The sequence below is a fragment of the Mus caroli genome, unplaced genomic scaffold, assembly GCF_978045245.1.
Source record: "Mus caroli unplaced genomic scaffold, Mus_caroli_1 scaffold_10, whole genome shotgun sequence".
NCBI classification, from domain to species: domain Eukaryota; kingdom Metazoa; phylum Chordata; class Mammalia; order Rodentia; family Muridae; genus Mus; species Mus caroli.
In genome coordinates, this window is record NW_028227265.1 from 82,502,396 (window position 1) to 82,508,933 (window position 6,538).

The window sequence follows — 6,538 nt, forward strand, 5'->3', positions numbered from 1 at the left end:
CCTATCGGTGTCTATCATGTCGTAAGTTATTGTCTATTTCAGTTGTTAAATTAGCAGAACCGAAAATGCAGCCATTTCCAGAAGATTCTATCAGAAGCAAAACCATAGTCAGAACCTGGTGGTGGCTTCTTCACAGGGACAGCGCTGAGGTAGCGGGGTTCTCCTTACAGAAGGGTGAGATGGTGGCATAGCTCCCATCTTACCTCAGATGATGTCATCGAGTGCCAGTGTCTCCCACCCTGGTGGGACAGCAATATACTGTGTGAATAACTCCATAAAAGTTCAAAAATCTGCCTGAAGATTGGGGAGGGGTGGGACAGGGCTTTGATTCCAGTACTCCGGAGACAGAAGCGGGCAGATCTCTGCAAGTTCAAGGATAACCAGGGCTACATATTGAAAGCCGGTCTCAAAGATCTCTCACTTCTGGAACTCTCTAGGTTTTGTGTATTGGCTACATTTTGCCATAGCTATTTCCTGTTTGCTTTTCTTTACCAGTATGCCATTTTGAAGACACTAACCTGTGCCCTTTATTCATGGAGATGTGAGGTAAGAAACTCGATGTGTGCTTAGGATGGACAGCCACCCAAAGTCAACGCAGTGGCAGAGGAACCAAAGCCATGGGACTGCAGTGGATTTCTGCTTTTGACCACCATCAACCCCCTCTTCCTCGTTTTCCTCCTCCTCTTCCTCCTCCTCCTCTTTTTTTTCTTTTTTAGGATTTATTTACTTATTTTATGCATATGAGTACACTGTGGCTGTCTTCAGACACACAAGAAGAGGGCATTGGATCCCATTACAGATGGTTGTGAGCCATGTGGTTGCTGGGAATTGAACTCAGGACCTCCGGAAGTGCAGTCAGTGCTCTTAACTGCTGAGCCATCTCTCCAGCCCCCTTTCCTCCTCCTCCTATTTCTCCTCTTCCTCTTCCTCCTCTTCCTCCTCCTCTTCCTCCTCCTCCTCCTCCTCCTCCTCTTCTTCTTCTTCTTCTTCCTCTTCCTCTTCCTCTTCTTATTTTTCTCCCCCTTTTCCTCTTACTAGTTTAAGATGAAAAGTGTCCAGATCTCCTGAGACCTCAGCAAGAAACTACGTAGAACCAGAAGTTTAGACTTGACCTCAAGGGCTGCCACCAAAGGGACTTGCCCACTGACGACAGGGATTCCAATAGGGCTTTACCCTTCCAATGCAAGAAAACCATAAACCACATCTCTCAGTAAGGACAGACATACTGACCAGGCTAAGCAAGCACCATGGCTAGAACCCTGAGTAACATTGGAAAGGAAATATCCTGGGTTTTAAAGCAATTTCAACATAGATCCTGTATTACAGTGGTTCGCTGTGGGTTTATAAATTAACGTCCCACCCACGATTGGATTGTTTGTACTGTCTCTCTCTTACAGGAAAGATTTGGAGCTTTGTCCATAGAGGAACCACCTAGCACACCCAAGCCTGCAGCAAATCAAAGTCAGCCTAGCCCTGGGCTAGTGGCTTCTGGAGTCTGTGGTGATTGGCAGGTGCAGCATACAATGCCATCAGACTAGCTGGTGGGCAAGAGATCAAACCACAGCTCTGATGTTTGTCCTCAGAGCCGGCAACAAATGATTGGAAGTCAGAAAAAAAAAATACAATTGTGGGTGAGTTACTGTAGCTTGGCAATCCCCATTGTTTGTTTACTGACTTGTATTTTTAGACTTTAAAATTGTTCCCACTGTTACTCCCTCTGGGCATGTGTACAGTAGCAATAAAGCCACACAACCAGCAAGCTGACAGCAACCAGGCAGCTCCAGAACCGTCTTCAAACCAGTCGTGACTGTCACTTTCTCTCACATCAAAGCCACAGTCGAAGTCCATATTTTTGCTGTTGTTTTTCTTCGTCAGGGAAGGTGCGACTGGATTTTTAGATGGGGAAGTCGGTACAGCTAAGAACAGAACTTTGCCGTGCAGGACAGAAATGTAAGAGCGGAGTCCTCCTTATAAGTTGCTAATTCATTTTGCAAGGACTCAGTGTAATCCTCTCTGCCTTGAGAGAGCCTTGCAAGGCATGACGACATGGTTGCTCAGATGCTTGGGACAGACTAGAGGTTCTGGAAGCTTGTGAGCTGGAGGGATGGATGCAGGGAGCAGAAGAGGCATAGAGAGACTAGTTAGGGACTGAAGGGAAAGTGTAATTTGCAAGCAGAATTTTTACTGGGGAAGAGATTTGGCTTGAAATAGTTTTCAGTTCTGCGACTAAGATCAGGAACAGGACAACTGAAGCAGTGTTTTTGGCATTTAAGCTCATCTCTGGGGTACTGAGAAATGAACCCACAATAATGTTTGCAGCAGAAAGAGGAAATGAAAGACTCTGTGGCTCCGGATTCAGGAGATGGATGTGGGACAAGCTCGAGTGCGGCAGCAGGACTTCCGGTCTGAAACACGAAAGGGTCCCCGAGCGATGCCAGTCATTTGTCAGAGAAAGTGCTGTGCAGTAAGCCTAGAAGCAGGTGCTGCCCACGGTCTAACCCTAACTCAATAACCCAATGCGTGGAGTTCGGTCCCTAAGACATAACTTCAGGGAACAGCCCAGAAGGTGCTGGAGGCTCCCAGGATGATGCTGTCACGGGTGCAACCTGTCTCCAGCAGCTGCGCAGTGAGCGCTCACAGACAAGAAACCCTATATAATGGGTGCGTCTGTGGATTATTTTGGGGGTGTCTGTTAGACATTTGACAGCTCAACGAATTGGTTTCTGTTATTTCTGGATGGTGTTTTTTGGACCGTTTAAAACTGCTCACGTGATTCTAAGTAGCAGCTGTGTAGGATGGAAAAATCACATTACGTCACCAAGGCCTTCCTTAGCAAACCCTGAATTCTGGACTCTGGCTCCTACCAATTGAAGACTCCTCTCCCTGCCGAGACCCCGTAGGTTCTGCCGTGCTCAGTCTCCAGCAGTCCCTTCAGCTGTCAGTTACCTGGCAACCGTCTACAGTGGGGTCTGTACAGTTCCCCAACACTCTACGGTCCATACAGTTGAGAAGGAGCAGAGGGTCACGGCATCGCTGCCAGGCTCACAATGTCCTGCTCCAAAACTCCTGGTTCTCCTGGCTGTGGCGAACGATCCTGCTTCTGGCCCCCAAGTTCATACCCATGTCATCTGGATGGCTGCTAGGCCAACAGTCCCCAACCTGGACTCTCAAAGCCTCCTCTGTGGAGCCGATAGAGACTGAAAGCTCCACGTGTGGTACCCATGCCAACTGTGCTGATAAACAAAGTGAGCCACTGTGTCTACCTAGCACGAGCAGTCATTTCTGCTGTGCGCCTGCGCTCTCCTACCCAAGGACACTGGGCCAGCAGGAAGCTCATCTCGTTACATTGTCAGCTTGCCCTTTCTCTTTTTTACACTATTCCGCAATACATTCATCCTTCCTAGGTTAAAAAAGGAATCGTGTATAGTTTCCAAGGCCCTCCCGAGCAGAGCATTTGTTTGGAGTGCCTGAAATAACGACTTAGCGGAAGCCTAAAAGCCGAAAAACAGGAAGAAACACATTAGAAGTAACTATCTTTTCATGACAATTGGGCGCCAAGGTAAAGTATTCTGAAATCTAGAGTGTAAGCAAATGTGAAAGTTACCCAGTGAACTTTCAGGAACAGTTTTTTGTTTTTTGTTTTTTGGGGTTTTTTTTTTGTTTGTTTGTTTTTGTTGTTTTTTAAGGAAAATCTCACAATAATACAAGGTGCCTCCACCCCTAACCTGCCTCGTCTCCATCACTGAGCCTAAAGAGCGACTAAAAATGTTGTGGTCTAAATATGAAATGCCCATGATGTCTCCCCATGAGCTCATACACTGGAGGCCTGGTTTGCATCTGGCGATGATCCTAATTTGGACGGTTCTGGAAACTCGGGGCCTTGCAGGGAGAAGTAGGTTACTTTGTGTGGAGGTTTGAAAGCTCTATATGGGTAAAGAGCCTCCTCCTCTACACACTATCGAAGTCTTCCTCATGGTGGACCTAGATGCAATAGAGCCAAGCAACGATGGACAGAATGCAGCCCTCTGAATCCATGAGCCGGAAACAAACAAAAAACAAACCTTTTCCTTTACGTTTGTTTCTGTTGGGTGATTTATGTCCTCCATAAAAGACGTCCTTGGGCTGATGAGATGGCTTAGCGGCTAAGAGCACCGACTGCTCTTCTGGAGGTCCGGAGTTCAAATCCCAGCAACCACATGGTGGCTTACAACCATCCGTAAGGAGAAACAAAGAAAAATAGATTTATGGGCTGGAGCAAGCAGGGCTGAGGTGCCACTCGCTCTGGTCGAGTCAGCTTGTCAGGCAGGGATGCCTAAAAGCTGCTCATGAAGCAAAAAGAATTTCACAGAAACTCGCTCCTGGAGTCTGGTGTTCTCTCTAACCCATACATTAATTTTCCATTCCCGCGTTAGTCTAGTGGATGGATCCATGTGCTCTCTTTATTATAAGTGCCTTTTAAGATTGAATTCTGACATAGCTAAAGCCTTCCGCCAGTGTTCCAACAGTCCTAGAATGTCCTTGAGCTAGACAGTGACATTCAGAATAGCCTCTGGTATTACACTATCAATAAAAGCCAAGTCGCTCCCATATACAGGAACTTACAATGGTTTAGGAAGTAGATCGGGCTGTGGTTTTAGAGTATTGCATTATTCATGAAATGGTTAGCTAGAATGAAACTCCCTAGTTAGAACCATGACTTGGGTGTGAAAGCCCTTGCCCTAGGAGAGTAAAGACCTCACACCTGGCTTCTAAGACTGTAGATCCTACACGACCTCTCCTGTGTGCGTCTGTTTGTCATTCATCCGACGCTTTGCCCACCCGCGACTAGAGACCCGTTCCACGCAGACAAAGGGGCCCAGAGGGTCTGCGGCACTGGGGGACGGGAATGGGGGGGGCAGAGTGATTGGGGCCGGAGCTAGAGGGAGAAAGGGAAGGGGCAAGGGGGAGATGTTCTCCCATAGCCATGAAAACACAAACTAGAAAGTGAAGCATAATTCAGAACGAACCTTCCCACACTGACTATCTGTACCCCTCTACCTCACTGGGCAGCGAGTCCCTAGAACTGCTGTACCTCGGATCTCTGAAGAACAGAAGGTCAATAATTATGTAGTTCACTAACCTGTAAAACTGTCCAAAGGTGTTGGGGATAAAGTCGTAATCTTTTCAGATATTATGGGACATTGCTGAAATCAGGAGATATCTTCCTGTTTGCAAACAGAAGCCTTTGTTCAATTTTGGATTCTCTCAACAGAGCATGTGAAAGAAAGAAACCAGTAATTGGTAGAAGAGCCAAAAATATCCATTTTAGGATGAGAAAGACAAGCCATTAGCCCACAGGGAAAGCTTGTTGGTGTGGTAGGCAGAACAGGGCCAAGAGACTGCCCAGGCTCTGCCGTCCTTGACTAGCCGCTCCAGGGAAGCAAACCATTTGGAAGAAAATACGATTCTACAGGTGACTAGCTCATGGCTGAGAAAGAATAAGATAAAGGATGCTGGGGGGGGGTATTTTTGTTTAAGGCATTGGCTCAGTAATTCGGTAAGAAAACCATTAACACATGAAAGCACTAAAAAGTTTGTGGAGCAGAATAAACTAACGTGCTTGTAGATTGGCATTGATGGAACTTTTAGAAAGGATGGAACTTTTTTGGTTAACTTGTACATGTGTGTGAATGTTTTGCTCACATGTATGTTTGTGCATCACACACATGCCTGGTGCCTTCATAGGTCAGAAGAAGGTGTCAGATCACCCTGAACCAGAGACAGATCGCTGTGAGGTACTATGTGGACACTGGTAATTAAGTGAGGGTCCCTCTGTAAGAGCAATAGGCGCTTTGAGCCACCGAGCCACTGCTTCAAACGCTAGTTTTAAGGAGTTAGATGTGCTTAGATTTGGAGAACTGACATATGAGCTCATTCAGGGAAACAGGTTGGTTCAGGAGACAGGGAACTAATGGGGTGCCCAAGTTCGCCATTCCCCCTCCAGTCCCCAGCGAAACCTGTAAGAAAGATATTCCTGTCTCTATGCGGAGGTAGGAGGAGGCAGGAGGGGGAAACTCTTGTAAAGACTGTGGGGGATTTTAACAGTGTGAGACACAAGAACTGAGCCTTTCAGAACTGAGAGAGACGCAGTAACTGGGAAGCATGGGAGGGAGACCAGTGAGGCGCTGAAGCTACAGAGTCCTCAGGAACCAGGAGGAAACCATTAAGTCAGAGAAAATGAGGGGAGAGATGGTGAGGGATGTGTGAAGTTTTAGTGGGAATCTGCATTCGTGAACACGTACCACATGAACACACGATAAAACCCAGAAAACATCAGATCCAAAAGGAAGGACATTTTCTGTTTTTTTTTTTTTTTCCTTTTGATGACTACTTTCGGTATGAGGATCAGAAGGATAACGTAATAAAATATTCCTGACAGTGATGAAGTGGGAGAGTCACCACCAGTGTCAGAAAACTCACAGTGGGGGGTGGGGGGGGGGCATCCTGAGAACTGCACAGCCACAGGCAGCTGCTGGATCTTCAATATCTGCAGGTACTG